Genomic DNA, 17953 nt, shown 5'->3' with positions numbered 1-17953 from the left:
CTCGTACAGCAACCTCACCCAGCTGACGAACCCCTCCCCGAACCGAAACCTCCTCAACACCTCCCACAGGTACCCCCACTCCACCCTATCAAAGGCCTTCTCCGCATCCATAGCCGCCACCGTTTCTGCCTCCCCCTCCACCGCCGGCATCATAATTACATTCAGGAGCCTCCGTACATTGGTATTCAACTGCCTCCCTTTCACAAAACCCGTCTGATCCTCGTGTATGACCCCCGGAACACAGCCCTCAATCCTCATGGCCAATACCTTTGCTAGCAGTTTTGCATTCACATTAAGGAGTGAAATCGGCCTATACGATCCACACTGTACAGGGTCCTTGTCCCGCTTCAGAATTAGAGAAATCAGCGCCTAGACATCGTCGGGGGCAGGACCCCCCCCCCCCCCACCCACCATCTTGCCTCGTTGAAAGTCCTTACCAGCAGCGGGCCCAACAGGTCCACGTACTTCCACCGGTACTTCCAGAATTCCACCGGGAACCCATCTGGCCCCGGTGCCTTCCCCGCCTGCATACGCCCCAGTTCCTTGACAAGTTCCTCCAACCCAACCGGCGCCCCCAGCCCCGCCACCTGCCCCTCCTCTACCCTCGGGAACCTCAGCCGGTCCAGAAAGCAATCCATCCCCCCCTCCTCCGATGGGGGCTCAGACCAATATAGTCCCTCGTAAAAGTCCCTGAAGGCCCCATTAACACCCACCGCACTTCGCACCGTGCTCCCCGCTCCACCCCTAACTCCCCCGATCTCCCTCGCTGCCTCCAGCTTCCGAAGCTGGTGTGCCAGCATCCAGCTAGCCCTCTCTCCATACTCGTACACCGCCCCTTGCGCCTTCCTCCACTGCACCTCTGCCTTCTTGGTGGTCAACAGATCGAACTCGGCCTGGAGGCTCCATCGCTCCTTGAGTAGTCTCTCCTTGAGGTCCTCTGAATACCTCCTTTCCACCCTTACCATCTCCCCCACTAGCCTCTCCCTCTCCCTCTCCCTCCCCTCTCTGTGGGCCTTAATGGAGATCAACTCACCCCTGATCACCGCCTTCAGTTCCTCCCAGACAACCCCTACCTGCACCTCCCCATTATCATTGGCCTCCAGGTACCTTTCTAAACACCCCCGGACCCGCCCGCTCACCACCTCGTCCGCCAACAACCACACCTCCAAGCGCCACAGCGGGTGCTGGTCCCTCTCCTCCCCCAGCTCGAGGTCCACCCAATGCGGGGCATGGTCAGAGATGGCTATCGCTGAATACTCCGTGTCCTCCACCCTCGGAATCAGCGCCCTGCTCATTACAAAAAAGTCAATCCTTATGAACATGGGAGAAGAATGAGAATTCCCTGTCCCTCGGCCTCGCAAACCTCCACGGATCCACTCCTCCCATCTGGTCCACAAACCCCCTCAGCACCTTGGCTGCCGCCGGCCTCCTGCCCGTCCAAGACCTGGAGCGATCCAGTGCCGGGTCCAGCACCGTGTTGAAGTCCCCCACCCCCCCCATTATCAAGTCCCCTGCCTCCAAGTCCGGGATCCGGCCCAACATGTGCCGCATGAACCCCGCATCGTCCCAATTCGGGGCGTATACATTTACCAAGACCACCCGCACCCCCCTGCAGCTTGCCACTCACCATCACATACCTACCTCCATTGTCTGCCACGATGCTCAACGCCTCAAACGACACCCACTTCCCCACCAACATCGCCACTCCCCGATTTTTTGCATCCAACCCCGAGTGGAACACCTGCCGTACCCACCCCTTTCTTAGCCTTACCTGATCTGCCACCCTCAAATGCGTTTCCTGGAGCATGACCACATCCGCCTTCAGTCCCTTCAGGTGCACGAACACACGGGCCCGTTTGACCGGCCCGTTCAGGCCTCTTACATTCCAGGTTATCAGCCAGATCAGGGGTCTGCCCCCCCCCCCCCCTCCTGCCGATTAGCCACCTCCCTTTCTAGGCCAACCACGTGCCCGCGCCCCCCGCACTTCCCGTTCCCCCCAGCGGCAGACCCCCGCCCCAACCTCCTCTACAGACTCCAGGGGCGAGATTCTCCGACCCCCCCGCCGGGTCGGAGAATCGCTGGGTGCTGGCGTGAATCCCGCCCCCGCCGGTTGCCGAAGTCTCCGGCACCGGATATTCGGCGGGGGCGGGAATCGGGCCGCGCCGGTTGGCGGGCCCCCCCCCTGCGATTCTCCAGCCCGGATGGGCCGATATCCCGCCGCTAAAATGCCTGTCCCGCCGGCGTAAATTAAACCACCTACCTTAACGGCGGGACAAGGCGGCGCGGGCGGGCTCCGGGGTCCTGGGGGGGGCGCAGGGCGATCTGGCCCTGGGGGGGTGCCCCCACTGTGGCCTGGCCCGCGATCGGGGCCCACCGATCCGCGGGCGGGCCTGTGCCGTGGGGCACTCTTTCCCTTCCGCCTCCGCCACGGTCTCCACCATGGCGGAGGCGGAAGAGACTCCCTCCACTGTGCATGCACGGGAATGCTGTCAGCGGCCGCTGATGCTCCCGCGCATGCGCCGCCCGGAGATGTCATTTCCGCGCCAGCTGGCGGGGCGGAAATTCGTCCGGCGCCGACCTAGCCCCTGAAGGTTGGGGCTGGGCCCCCAAAGATGCAGAGCATTCCGCACCTTTGGGACGGCGCGATGCCCGACTGATTTGCGCCGTTTTGGGCGCCAGTCGGCGGACATCGCGCCGTTTCTGGAGAATTTCGCCCCTGCAAACCTGCTCTAACAAACACACAAAGATAAACTGTTATGACCCAAGGCCAGACCCTGGAGTTGGGGATGGGTCTGGTTCGGGATCAATTATGTTTTGTTTAAAATAGATAACGGTTGAGTTTCAAAACAACTGCTTTGGAATAAAACCACAAAATTCCTCAGGTGTTGAACAAACGATAAAACAAACTTTACTATACAAATTCAGAAAGATGAAACAATTTTCAATATGTATCTTATACTCTAATATTCAGGTTAAGTATGAGGTACATGTGAATTAACAGAAGGACTGTGGTCGAATGCACCACACTACAGAATAAATGACAGATGCAACCAAGACAGAGTCCAAGGATTTCTCAAAACAACCACACAGACATTCCTCCCTGTGAGACAACCAATCTCATTGATACTCTGTCTTTCAAGGGATTCCCAGCTTCACCTTACAAGATCCCACCTTGGATTCTCTCCAAAAGTCTCTCCCACTTGAATGACTTTAACAATGGCCCATCTCACAGGGTTTCAATCTCCTTCTGTGATTTCGTCTCCCTGGAGACCAAAGTCTGCACTTCAGCCTCTATTTACTGGTGTAATTTTAGCTCCTTGCTAGACGGCTAGCTTCACTGAATTGGCACTGCCCCTGAGTTTCTCCAAGCTACTGTCTCCCGCTGTATCCAGCTATGTTTGTCTCCAAGGGAATTCCCTGAGCCCTATTTGACTACTGGGGCTTCGCCTGAGCCCTATTTGACTACCGGGGCTTCGCCTGAGCCCTATTTGACTACCGGGGCTTCGCCTGAGCCCTATTTGACTACTGGGGCTTCGCCTGAGCCCTATTTGACTAGCGGGGCTTCACCTGAGCCCTATTTGACTACTGGGGCTTCGCCTGAGCCCTATTTGACTACTGGGGCTTCGCCTGAGCCCTATTTGACTACTGGGGCTTCGCCTGAGCCCTATTTGACCACCGGGGCTTCGCCTGAGCCCTATTTGACTACTGGGGCTTCGCCTGAGCCCTATTTGACTACCGGGGCTTCGCCTGAGCCCTATTTGACTACTGGGGCTTCGCCTGAGCCCTATTTGACTACCGGGGCTTCACCTGAGCCCTATTTGACTACTGGGGCTTCGCCTGAGCCCTATTTGACTACCGGGGCTTCACCTGAGCCCTATTTGACTACTGGGGCTTCGCCTGAGCCCTGTTTGACTACTGGGGCTTCGCCTGAGCCCTATTTGACTACTGGGGCTTCGCCTGAGCCCTATTTGACCACCGGGGCTTCGCCTGAGCCCTATTTGACTACCGGGGCTTCGCCTGAGCCCTATTTGACTACTGGGGCTTCGCCTGAGCCCTATTTGACTACTGGGGCTTCGCCTGAGCCCTATTTGACCACCGGGGCTTCGCCTGAGCCCTATTTGACTACCGGGGCTTCGCCTGAGCCCTATTTGACTACTGGGGCTTCGCCTGAGCCCTATTTGACTACTGGGGCTTCGCCTGAGCCCTATTTGACTACTGGGGCTTCGCCTGAGCCCTATTTGACTACCGGGGCTTCGCCTGAGCCCTATTTGACTACTGGGGCTTCGCCTGAGCCCTATTTGACTACTGGGGCTTCGCCTGAGCCCTATTTGACCACCGGGGCTTCGCCTGAGCCCTATTTGACTACCGGGGCTTCGCCTGAGCCCTATTTGACTACTGGGGCTTCGCCTGAGCCCTATTTGACTACTGGGGCTTCGCCTGAGCCCTATTTGACTACTGGGGCTTCGCCTGAGCCCTATTTGACCACCGGGGCTTCGCCTGAGCCCTATTTGACTACCGGGGCTTCGCCTGAGCCCTATTTGACTACTGGGGCTTCGCCTGAGCCCTATTTGACTAGCGGGGCTTCACCTGAGCCCTATTTGACTACTGGGGCTTCGCCTGAGCCCTATTTGACTAGCGGGGCTTCACCTGAGCCCTCTTCTCAGCTCCTCAGAGTTAACAGCGAACGTTCAGATCAGTGGCCTTGCTGCTGCAAAGGGGTGCCTTTGGCCCAATGAACCTTTTTACTTGAAGTCTGTCCCCCTCATCTTCTTTAACTTAACTGTGACCTGTTCCTATCCCTGTTTCTGTGACACTTGAAAGCAGATTTCCCGGAACTGACTTCCCCGAGAAGAACTCAGCACTGAACTTTGAAATAATCCGTTGAGCTATCAAAACGCTCCCAGAGGCTCCCCCCTTGTTACTCGGCAGAAACCAACGTAACAACCATTGGAACATCCAATGTTAAATGTTACAATATCCACAGACTGCTAATTTAGCATCCAAAGCCACAAAGAGTTAAACCCGTAACAGTCTGAATTAGGACCAGGAACAGGCCATTCGGCCCCTCAGCCAGCTTCGCCGTTCAATAAAAAAATGGCTGACCTGATTGTGACCTCAACTCACTTTCCTTCCCCCCCCCCAATAACCCTCGACTCCCTTGTTAGTCAAGATTCCATCAACCTCTGTATTAAAAATATTCAATGCTGCTGCCTAATAACATAACTTTGGACATATCTATTAATGGAATGTCCTAAACATTCTCCGTACTGAGTTGCATTCTCATGGCAGCTGCAGGAGGTGCCAAAAGGTGTGAAGGCTTCACTTTGGAGTTTTGTTCAGATCTCGGACCGTCACGAGGTGCACTCCAGACTCGAGCTCCATACCGAAGATTCGCTGTGATCAACGAGGGTCAGGCATTCTGGCTGCATGACCAACAAGGTGATGCGGTGCAACCAAATTAAGAAACAGTGCTGCCTCCTCCAAAAAGGAGTTCATTTTAGAGTCCAGACAAAACAAATAGAGGAAATCGCAAACCACCAGCTGGTCCAAAACACAGTCACCTGCGGTATCGTGTGCTGTTGGCAATCGAATATTCCAGGTGCAGGTCAGCCTTAGCAGTCACCTACGTAGCCACTGGAACCCTACCCAACACCCCGGAAGATGTGCATGGTCATCTTTGCCTCAAAAGATGGACAACAACACAACTTGCCTTGCCGCCTTCAATGATTTGTGAACTAACTCCCTTTGCTTCTGCTTCTCCATAAAATCATATAATTCAGATTATATCGCCTCGCACCGTTATTTCTCCCAAATGTCATCACTTCACACTTGAAACTATATCTTCCATATGTTGATCCAGTTCACTGGTCTGTCAATGTTCTGAAGTTTACCACTATCCTCCTCACTATTTACTGTGTTGCCAAATTTTTTATCACATGCAAACTTCAGCATTTTGCTCCCTGAACCCAAATCCAGGTCATTTATATGTAGAAATTTAGGGTTAGGGTGACAGCCACATCCTGAAAGACTCGGAGATCCCCAGTGTCTTCCAGGACCACCCCAGGGTGACTGGTTGGCACTTGGGGGTAAGGGGTATCCACGGAGGTCCTGGCTGGTGATGCCAGTGCGGAGGCCAGAGACCAAGACGGAGACCTGGTATAACAAGGCCCATGTTTCCACCCGTGCTTCATTGAACAGTGCATCGGACTGTTCCAATGCCTGGACCGCTCTGGTACAACCCCTAAACGGTCTCCTGTTTTGTGGTGGTCGGCTGTGCCCTCCACAATCTGGTACAGCAATGGTGATGTTCTGGAGGAGGAGGGACCGTACAGCCTTGTCTGAGGAGAAGGAGCACCAGGAGGGAATGGGGACGAGCCTGGGGAGGATGCACAGGAGGAGCTGGAGGACAGAGTACAGGCAGCAAGAGTCCGGCATGTCTGCAGGACCAGGGAGGCCATCACTCTACCCCAATTCTCATAGGATAAGGCTTTGTAGGTCAGCTCACCCCCATTTCACCTTCCTAGGGTTTGTGTAACATCACTGCAGGGTGTTGGGACTGTGTCGGTGCTGTCTGTGGGTCAATGTACAAGGCAGGTGGGTGAAGATCACGCCCTGTAAAATTAGCTGTGGTGCTCCTTAGATTTAGCCAAAGTCTGACTCCTGTCTGTGCTGATTGCACGCTCACACCCACCCTCTGAACGGGATCTGCATTGGGAGCTTTTGATCTTGGGCCACTGTGCCAGGGGGAGGGGTGGAGGGAGCAGAGGGCAACAGGGGTTGTGCTGGTGGGTGCCCGGGGGTGCTGAGGAACAAGCACGAAGATGGGATGTGGGGATGGTGCGAGGTGTCAGGCAGTGATTTGTGGGAGCTGGGTGGATGGGAATTTGAAGGGTAGAAGGAGGAACTGATGTCAGGAGAGAGGTGGTAACTTACCCTGGCAGCTCGGTGAAGTCGTTGGTTTTCCAACATTGGACGCTGACCATCCGGGTCAGGCTGCCCGAGCTGACAGGCACTGGCACTGCCTCCCAGGCGCTATTGGTGACCTTGCCTCTGGCCCTCAGATCCCCTCGAGGGAACAGGGGGCGAGATTCTCCCGGAGAATCGCCGGGGGCTGGCGTGAATCCCGCCCCCGCTGGTTGCCGAAGTCTCCGGCACCGGATATTCGGCGGGGGCGGGAATCGGGCCGCGCCGGTTGGCGGCCCCCCCGCTCGATTCTCTGGCCCGGATGGGCCGAAGTCCCGCCGTTAAAATGCCTGACCCGCCGGCGTAAATGAAACCACCTACCTTACCGGCGGGACAAGGCGGCACGGGCGGGCTCCGGGGTCCTGGGGGGGGCGCAGGGCGATCTGGCCCCGGGGGGTGCCCCCACGGTGGCCTGGCCCGCGATCGGGGCCCACCGATCCGCGGGCGGGCCTGTGCCTTGGGGGTACTCTTTCCCTTCCGCCTCCGCCATGGTCTCCACCATGGCGGAGGCAGAAGAGACTCCCTCCACTGCGCATGCGTGGGAAACTGTCAGCGGCCGCTGACGCTCCCGCGCATGCGCCGCCCGGAGATGTCATTTCCGCGCCAGCTGGCGGGGCACCAAAGGCCGTTTCCGCCTTTTCGTCCGGCGCCGACCTAGCCCCTCAAGGTTGGGGCTTGGCCCCCAAAGGTGCGGAGCATTCCGCACATTTGGGGCGGCGCGATGCCCGTCTGATTTGCGCCGTCTTGGGCGCCAGTCGGCGGACATCGCGCCGTTTCCGGAGAATTTCGCTCAGGGTGTAGAATCTCTGGCAGAGTCAGGAAACCTGACCAGGTCGGCGTCCCCAAAGCAAAGTGGCGGGATTATCCGTCTCGCCAGACGGCAAATGTGGGGAGCACCACGTCATCGGGAAATCCCCGGGCAGCCGGCGGAACAGGGAATCCCGACAGGAGTGAATCCCGACGGGAGAGAATCCCAACAGCGGGGAATCCCAACAGCAGAGAATCCCGACAGGAGAGAATCCCGACAGGAGAGAATCCCGACAGCGGAGAATCCTGACAGGAGAGAATCCCAACAGGAGAGAATCCCGACAGCGGAGAATCCCGACAGGAGAGAGTCCCGACAGGAGAGAGGAGAGAATCCCGACAGCAGAGAATCCCGACAGGAGTGAATCCTGACAGGAGTGAATCCCGACGGGAGAGAATCCCGACAGCGGAGAATCCCGACAGCGGAGAATCCCGACAGCAGAAAATCCCGACAGGAGAGAATCCCGACAGCGGAGAATCCCGACGGGAGAGAATCCCGACAGGAGAGAATCCCGACAGCGGAGAATCCCGACAGCGGAGAATCCCGGCAGCGGTGAATCCCGACAGGAGTGAATCCCAACTCCCGACGGGGGAGAATCCCGACAGGAAAGAATCCGGGGCGAAATTCTCCGGAAACGGCGCAAATCAGACGGGCATCGCGCCGCCCCAAAGGTGCGGAATGCTCCGTATCTTTGGGGGCCGAGCCCCAACCTTAAGGGGCTAGGCCGGCGCCGGACGAATTTCCGCCCCGCCAGCTGGCGCGGAAATGACATCTCCGGGCGGCGCATGTGCGGGAGCGTTAGCGGCCGCTGACGGCATTCCCGCGCATGCGCAGTGGCCCCCACGGCAGAGGCCCGCCCACGGATCGGTGGGCCCCGATCGCGGGCCAGGCCACCGTGGGGACACCCCCCGGGCCAGATCGCCCCGCACCCCCCCCCCCCCCCCCCCCCCCAGGACCCCGGAGCCTGCCTGCGCCGCCTTGTCCCGCATTTTAGCGGCGGGACTTCGGCCCATCCGGGCTGGAGAATCGCGCGGGGGGGCCCGCCAACCGGCGCGGCGCGATTCCCGCCCCCGACGAATATCCGGTGCCGGAGACTTCGGCAACCGGCGGGGGCGGGATTCACGGCAGCCCCCGGCGATTCTCCAACCTGGCGGGGGGGGGCGGCGAATGACGCCCCAGAATCCCGACAGGTGAGAATCCCGACAGGAGAGAATCCCGACAGGTGAGAATCCCGACAGGAGAGAATCCCGACAGGTGAGAATCCCGACAGGAGAGAATCCCGACAGGAGAGAATCCCGACAGGTGAGAATCCTTTTTTTAAAAATATATATTTATTAAAGTTTTTTATCACAATTTTTCTCCCTTACAAACAATAAACCCCCCCCCCCCCCGTAACAAAAAAACGAGAAATCGCGCAGAGCAAGTTATATACTCGGCAAAATGATATATTTACACAGCTTTGTACACTGGCCCTCACCCGTACGTGCCAGTTTCCCCAACCCTTCATGTTATCTCTTGCTCATCCACCCTCCCAGGCAGTCCCCCCTTTCCCTCCCCCCCCCTCCCAGGACATCCCCCCCAGGCAGTCCCTCCCCCCCCCCCCCCCAAGGTTGCTGCTGCTGCTGAGCGACCTTCCTCTAACGCTCCGCGAGATAGTCTAGGAACGGTTGCCACCGCCTGTAGAACCCCTGCGCAGACCCTCTCAAGGCGAACTTAATCCTCTCCAACTTTATGAACCCAGCCATATCATTTATCCAGGCCTCCAGGCTGGGGGGCTTCGCCTCCTTCCACATTAGCAAGATCCTTCGCCGGGCTACTAGGGACGCAAAGGCCAGAATGCTGGCCTCTTTCGCCTCCTGCACTCCCGGTTCGTCCACTACTCCGAATATTGCGAGCCCCCAGCTTGGCTTGACCCGGACTTTCACCACCTGAGATATTGCTCCCGCCACTCCTCTCCAGAACCCCTCCAGTGCCGGGCATGACCAAAACATATGGACATGGTTCGCCGGGCTCCCTGAGCACCTTCCACATCTGTCCTCTACCCCAAAGAACCTACTCAACCTCGCCCCCGTCAAGTGCGCTCTGTGGACCACCTTAAATTGTATCAGGCTGAGCCTGGCACACGAGGAGGAGGAATTAACCCTACCTTGGGCATCAGCCCACAGACCTTCCTCGATCTCCTCCCCCAGCTCCTCCTCCCATTTACCCTTCAACTCTTCTACCAGCGCTTCCCCCTCTTCTTTCAACTCCTGGTGTATTTCCGACACCTTGCCCTCCCCGACCCATACACCCGAGATCACCCTATCTTGAACTTCTTGTGCCGGGAGCAACGGGAATTCCCTCACCTGCCGCCTCACAAATGCCCTCACCTGCATATATCTAAAGGCATTTCCCGGGGGTAACTCGAACTTCTCCTCCAGTGCCCCTAGGCTCGCAAACGTCCCGTCGATGAACAGGTCCCCCATTCTTCCAATCCCCGCCCGATGCCAGCTCTGGAACCCTCCGTCCATCTTCCCCGGGACAAACCGGTGGTTACCCCTGATCGGGGACCACACCGATGCTCCCATTGCACCCCTGTGCCGTCTCCACTGGCCCCAGATCCTTAGCGTTGCCGCCACCACCGGGCTCGTGGTATACTTTGTCAGCGGCAGCGGTGCTGTCACCAACGCCCCCAGGCTCGTTCCTTCCCGGACGCCATCTCCATCCTCTTCCATGCCGCCCCCTCTCCCTCCATAACCCACTTGCAGATCATCGCCACATTTGCTGCCCAGTAGTAGCTCCCCAGGTTTGGCAGCGCCAACCCTCCTCGGTCCCTACTGCGTTCCAGGAACCCTCTCCTTACCCTCGGGGTCTTATTCGCCCACACAAACCCCATAATACTCCTGCCTCCTCTCTTTAAAAAAAGGCCTTCGTGATCACCATGGGAAGGCACTGAAACACAAACAGAAACCTCGGAAGCACCACCATTTTGACCGACTGCACTCTACCCGCCAGCGAGAGCAGTAACATGTCCCATCTTTTGAAATCCTCCTCCATTTGCTCCACCAACCTCGTCAGATTCAGTTTATGTAGGGTCCCCCAACTCCTGGCTATCTGGATCCCCAGATACCGAAAGCTCCCCTCCGCCCTCCTCAGCGGTAGGTCCCCTATCCCTCTTTCTTGGTCCCCCGCCTGTAATACAAAGAGCTCACTCTTCCCTACATTGAGCTTATAGCCCGAAAACTACCCAAACTCCCTTAGAGTCTGCATGACCTCCACCATCCCCTCCATTGGATTTGCCACGTACAGCAACAGGTCATCCGCATATAGCGACACCCGATGCTCTTCTCCCCCTCGGACCACCCCCCTCCATTTATTAGACTCCCTCAATGACATGGCCAATGGTTCGATCACCAATGCGAACAACAGGGGGGACAGTGGGCACCCCTGCCTCGTCCCTCGGTACAGTCGAAAGTACTCCGACCTCCGCCGGTTCGTCACTACACTCGCCATCGGGGCTCTGTAAAGGAGCTTAACCCAATTGATAAACCCTACCCCAAACCCAAACCTACGCAGCACCTCCCAGAGGTACTCCCACTCTACTCGGTCAAAGGCCTTCTCCGCGTCCATAGCTGCCACTATCTCCGCCTCTCCCTCCTCCGATGGCATCGTTATCACGTTTAAGAGCCACCGCACATTGGTGTTTAGTTGCCTGCCCTTTACAAATCCCGTCTGGTCCTCGTGGATTACCCCAGGGACACAGTCCTCGATCCTCGTGGCCAGCACTTTTGCCAGCAACTTTGCATCCACATTGAGGAGCGAGATCGGCCTGTACGATCCACATTGCAGTGGGTCCTTGTCCCGCTTTAGGATCAAAGAAATTGTCGCTTCCGACATTGTCGGGGGCAGGGTCCCCTCCTCTCTTGCCTCATTAAAGGTCCTCACCAGTAGCGGGGCCAACAGGTCCGCGTACTTCCTGTAGAACTCCACCGGGAATCCGTCCGGTCCCGGGGCCTTCCCCGCCTGCATGCTCCCCAAACCCTTGCTCAGCTCCTCCAACCCAATTGGTGCCCCCAAACCAGCCACCTCTTGCTCCTCCACCCTCGGGAATCTCAGCTGATCTAGGAATTGTCTCATCCCCTCTTCCCCGCTGGGGGCTGGGATCTGTAGAGCCCTTCATAAAAGGCCTTGAATACCTCGTTTATTTTCGTCGCACTCCGTACCGTGGCTCCCCTTCCATCTTTGACTCCCCCTATTTCCCTCGCTGCCATCCTCTTGCGGAGCTGGTGTGCCAGCATCCGACTAGCCTTTTCCCCATACTCGTAGGTCGCCCCCTGCTCTTTCCTCCACTGTGGCCTTCCCTGTGGCCAACAGGTCAAACTCCGTCTGGAGCCGTCGTCTTTCCCCAAGTAATCTTTCCTCCGGGGCCTCTGCGTATCTCCTGTCCACTCTCAAAATCTCCCCCACTAACCTCTCCCTTTCCATACCCTCTGTCTTCTCCCTATGAGTTCTAATGGAAATTAGCTCTCCCCTGATCACCGCCTTCAACGCCTCCCATACCACCCGCACCTCCCCGTTGTCGTTGGCCTCCAAGTACCTTTCGATACACCCCCTCACCTTCCCACACACCACCTCGTCCGCCAGCAGTCCCACATCCAGCCGCCACAACGGGCGTTGGTCCCTCTCCTCTCCCAGCTCCAGTTCCACCCAGTGCGGGGCATGGTCCGAAACGGCTATAGCCGAATACTCCGTCCCCTCCACCCTCGGGATGAGCGCCCTACCCAGAACAAAGAAATCTATCCGGGAGTAGGCTTTGTGTACATGGGAGAAGAAAGAAAATTCCCTGGCCTGCGGCCTTGCAAACCGCCATGGGTCCACTCCCCCCATCTGACCCATAAACCCCCTAAGTACCTTGGCCGCCGCCGGCCTCTTTCCAGTCCTTGATTTGGAGCGGTCCAGTGCTGGGTCCAACACTATTGAAGTCCCCTCCCATTATCAGGCCTCCTATCTCCAGGTCCGGAATGCGCCCCAACATGCGCTTCATGAATCCTGCATCATCCCAGTTTGCGGCGTATACGTTTACCAACACCACCCACATCCCTTGCAGCCTACCGCTCACCATTACATATCGCCCTCCATTGTCCGCTACAATAGTCTTGGCCTCAAATGACACCCGCTTTCCCACCAATATTACCACCCCTCTATTCTTCGCGTCCAATCCCAAGTGGAATACCTTTCCTACCCATCCCTTTCTTAGCCTGACCTGGTCCGCCACCTTCAGGTGTGTCTCTTGGAGCATGGCCACGTCCGCCTTCAGTCCCTTTAAGTGCGCGAACACCCGGCCCCTCTTCACCGGCCCATTCAGGCCCCTCACGTTCCACGTTATCAGCCGGATTGGAGGGGCTCTCACCCCCCCCCCCACGCCCCGCCGACTAGCCATCTCCTTTTCTGGGCCAGTCCAGTGTCCGCGCCTCCCTCACCCTCCAGTCCCCCAGAGGGGGGATACCCGTCCCGACCACCTCTTCTGTGTCCCATTCCCTTTCGGCCAGTGCAGCAGCAACCCTTTCCCCCTCCCCTCCCCCCCGCTAGACCCCTGTCTAGCTTTTTTGCTCCCCCCCATGTCACTCCCGTAAGTCAGCTGACGCCTGCTGACCCCGGCTTCCCCCGCCGTCCCATTGACCTCCCCGCGTGGGAGTCCCCCAATCCATATGCATTCCTTCGTTCCCCTTCCCGCCTTTCCAAAGCCCGCTCCGCCCCCTCTGGCGCAGCTCCTGTCGCGGCCTTGTCTCTCTCCCCCAGCCCATGTAACATTTCCTGCGCGTGATTGACCCCCTATATACAACAACCATCACACATCAAACCCCAAAACATCCCCCCCCACCCTCACAAACCCTCAGTTAGAGTCCAACTTGTACAAAGGTCCACGCCTCCTCAGGCGTTTCAAAGTAATAGTGTTGGTCCTTGTATGTGACCCACAGTTGCGCTGGCTGCAGCATTCCGAATTTCACTTCTTTCCGGTACAACGCCGCTTTGGCCCGGTTGAAACCCGCTCTCCGCTTTGCAACCTCCGTGCTCCAGTCCGGGTATATTCGGATCTCTGCATTGTCCCACTTACTGCTGCGCTCCTTCTTGGCCCAACTCAGGACCCACTCTCTGTCCGTGAACCGGTGGAACCTCACCACCATCGCCCTTGGCGGCTCATTTGCCTGGGGCTTCTTCGCCAGCACCCGATGTGCCCCGTCCAACTCCAGCGATCTCGAAGGGGCCTTCGTGCCCATCATCGACTCGAGCATCGTGCTCGCGTATGCCCCGGCATCAGCCCCCTCCACTCCCTCAGGGAGACCCAGGATTCGCAGATTCTTTCTCCTCGACCTGTTCTCCAGGTCTTCGAGTCTTCCCGCCCACCTCTTGTGTAGCGCCTCGTTCTGCTCCACTCTCACCGCCAGGCCCACGAGCTCGTCCTCGTTCTGACTGACTCTTTTCTGTACCTCCTGGATCTTAGCTTCGTGGGCCTTCTGGGTGATCCCGAGTCCTTCAATTGCCGAAAGCATTGGCGCCAACATCTCTTTGCGCATCTCCTCGCGCTGCTTCTCGAAGCAGCGCTTGATGAACTCCTGCAGCTCCCCTTTGTCCCTGGCCGCCGCCATTTCGTTTTCTTCCCCTCACTTTTCCCGTTGCTCCAGTGCCGCTCCTTTGGCCGTTACACTTCTGGTCCGTTTCATAGAAGTTGGAGGGGGACCTCTCTCTTCCCTTCCCCATGGGCTGCGTCAAAAAAAAAAAAAAAAGTTCCGTTGGGGCTCCTCTAACGAGCCCGAAAGTCCGTGGTAGCGGGAGCTGCCGAATTGTGCAGCTTAGCTCCGCATAGCCGCAACCGGAAGTCGAGAGGGAATCCTTTTGGCGGTGTTCGCTTCACCAGTCTGCCCCAAAAAGTCTGTGGAAACTCCTGAAAAAGGTCTGGGAGTCCGTTCCAGACGGCAGCTGCCAAATGCGTGACCTACTCCTCCATGGCCGCCACCGGAAGCCTCGTCCCGCTTCTTCAATGGCCCTGGTAGATCTGCTGCTAGAATTCACCTTTGATAGAGTCAAGTCAGATTGCAGCTTTAAGCTTGCCCTTCCCCCGCCTGCATGCTGGAAGAGGCCCTGTTTATCCTGTTGCAGCCAAATCTTTTACAATTTCTGCCGGGTCTGGTAACCAAAAGACATAACATTCCTGGGGGACACTGTCGGGGGAATGTTGCAGTCTTCTTGCCACACCGGGAAATGTCAAACAAATGCCGTGGGGGCCCTGTAAAAGAGCCCAAAAGTCCGTTCCAAGCGGGAGCTGCCGAATATGCGACCTAGCTCTGCATAGCCGCACCCGGAAGTCTCGACAGGAGAGAATCCCGACAGGAGTGAATCCCGACAGGAGTGAATCCCGACGGGAGAATCCCGACAGGGGAGAATCCCGACGAGGGAGAATCCCGACAGGAGTGAATCCCGACGGGAGAATCCTGACAGCGGAGAATCCCGACGAGGGAGAATCCCGATGGGAGAGAATCCCGACAGCGGAGAATCCCGACGAGGGAGAATCCCGACAGCGGAGAATCCCGACGAGGGAGAATCCCGACGGGAGTGAATCCCGACGGGAGTGAATCCCGACGGGAGTGAATCCCGACGGGAGAATCCCGACAGGAGTGAATCCCGACAGGAGTGAATCCCGACGGGAGAATCCCGACAGGAGTGAATCCCGACAGGAGTGAATCCCGACAGGAGTGAATCCCGACGGGAGAATCCCGACAGGAGTGAATCCCGACGGGGGAGAATCCCGACAGGAGTGAATCCCGACAAAGGAGAATCCCTACAGGAGAGAATCCGAATCCCGACAGCGGAGAATCCCGACGGGAGAATCCCGATGGGAGAATCCCGACAGCGGAGAATCCGAATCCCAACAGCGGAGAATCCCGACAGCGGAGAATCCGAATCCCGACGGGAGAATCCCGACGGGAGAATCCCGACGGGAGAATCCCGACAGCGGAGAATCCGAATCCCGACAGCGGAGAATCCCGACGGGAGAATCCCGCCCGTTTGAGTGTTGACTGGGAGTGAGTTAAAAGCAGCCTCCCCATGTTAGTGATGAGAGGCTGAGCTGCTTGTCCGGTGAATCAGACAACGAGACTCTCGTTGGGGCTCTTTTTGGCTGGTAAATACGGGCCATAATCTCGCCAATGCACCGTCGAGAAACCTCCCGCCAACCACGCCCAAAATTACACTTCAAAATGTTTCCGTTAAATCGGGCCCATAGCTTCTGATTTCCCTCAACTGATATTCAAACTGCCCCAATAACTCCTCACATTCCTGTTGAGCAATCCCTTCTCCCAAGACTGCAACCCACACGTTTCCCGAGACTGGATCCCAGGGCCTAATAACTGGCACAATTTCAGCTATCTCGCTATTCTGAGCAGAGCACCACCGCCCCTGGCTTTCCTTTGCCCCAACAGCCAGCTTCACTGAGCTGCTAATACCGCTGGGATTTCCAGAGCTCTGGCCCTGTCAGCAGCACAGAGCTAATGGCAGCACAGCAGCTGTGTGGAGCTGACCTTCCCATTTGTCTGCCCTTGGCTCCAGTCACACTGGCTCACTTACAGGCCGCACCCCAGTCCTGTGGTTGTTTTCTTGGCACACCAGCATGCAGGTCCCTACCCCATTCCTGCAGCAGCAGAGAAACACCAAACCGAGCATGTCCAGACAGTCTCCATGTCACACTCTACACTTGTTCTGGGTCTGATGGGCATGCTGTGAATTGTAGTCTGTGGCCTCAGCCCAGAAACCCCACATACCCAACAACACCGGAAATATCTCTCACCCCAAATATAACCCCCACCCCCTGCCCCCGGCCTATAGTACAATGATGCTAAAACATTTGCGCGGCAAATTGCCAAACACTCAGAGGGTTAATGTGGCCCATGCCCGCTGACCAACTCCGAGTTCAGAACCAGAGGCAACCTCTCTGGTAACTGGGTTATTTTCTCAGTGAGAAGTTTGATTTGTTTGCAGCTGAATAAAAGTATTTTATCACAATGCACTCAGAATATTAAAAACCCAGCGAGCCAGCAATGCTGAACAAAATAGCAATTTCCAGCCCCAGTTGCTTTCTAATGACATTTATTTCAATTGAAGACACGACCCGTTCTCCGTTTACTGCTTGTGTTTGTGTTTAGGGGACACTGCGTTACAGGGACAGTGTTTACTGCCTGTGTTTGTGTTTAGGGGAAAAAGCAAGAGGGTAGCCAGGGAAAGGGTTGGCCCACTGAAGGATAGGCAAGGGAATCTATGTGTGGAGCCAGATGAAATGGGCGAGGTACTAAATGAATACTTTGCATCAGTATTCACCAAAGAGAAGGAATTGGTAGATGTTGAGTCTGGAGAAGGGGGTGTAGATAGCCTGGGTCACATTGTGATCCAAAAAGACGAGGTGTTGGGTGTCTTAAAAAATATTAAGGTAGATAAGTCCCCAGGGCCTGATGGGATCTACCCCAGAATACTGAAGGAGGCTGGAGAGGAAATTGCTGAGGCCTTGACACAAATATTTGGATCCTCGCTGTCTTCAGGGGATGTCCCGGAGGACTGGAGAATAGCCAATGTTGTTCCTCTGTTTAAGAAGGGTAGCAAGGATAATCCCGGGAACTACAGGCCGGTGAGCCTTACTTCAGTGGTAGGGAAATTACTGGAGAGAATTCTTCGAGACAGGATCTACTCCCATTTGGAAGCAAATGGACGTATTAGTGAGAGGCAGCACGGTTTTGTGAAGGGGAGGTCATGTCTCACTAACTTGATAGAGTTTTTCGAGGAGGTCACTAAGATGATTGATGCAGGTAGGGCAGTAGATGTTGTCTATATGGACTTCAGTAAGGCCTTTGACAAGGTCCCTCATGGTAGACTAGTACAAAAGGTGAAGTCACACGGGATCAGGGGTGAACTGGCAAGGTGGATACAGAACTGGCTAGGCCATAGAAGGCAGAGGGTAGCAATGGAGGGATGCTTTTCTAATTGGAGGGCTGTGACCAGTGGTGTTCCACAGGGATCAGTGCTGGGACCTTTGCTCTTTGTAGTATATATAAATGATTTGGAGGAAAATGTAACTGGTCTGATTAGTAAGTTTGCAGACGACACAAAGGTTGGTGGAATTGCGGATAGCGATGAGGACTGTCTGAGGATACAGCAGGATTT

The 17953-nt window shown here is 56.6% G+C and overlaps 1 protein-coding gene across 10 annotated transcripts in view; it reads left to right on the top strand.

Moving 5' to 3' along the window:
• The window catches only part of acsf3 (acyl-CoA synthetase family member 3), a 125536-nt gene that overhangs the window by 75814 nt on the left and 31769 nt on the right, over window positions 1-17953 (top strand). The window lies entirely within an intron of this gene.

This window comes from Scyliorhinus torazame, chromosome 10 (assembly GCF_047496885.1).
Source record: "Scyliorhinus torazame isolate Kashiwa2021f chromosome 10, sScyTor2.1, whole genome shotgun sequence".
NCBI classification, from domain to species: Eukaryota; Metazoa; Chordata; class Chondrichthyes; order Carcharhiniformes; family Scyliorhinidae; genus Scyliorhinus; species Scyliorhinus torazame.
The sequence above is the reverse complement of the archived record's forward strand: the minus strand, read 5'-3'. Positions and strand labels throughout refer to the sequence as shown.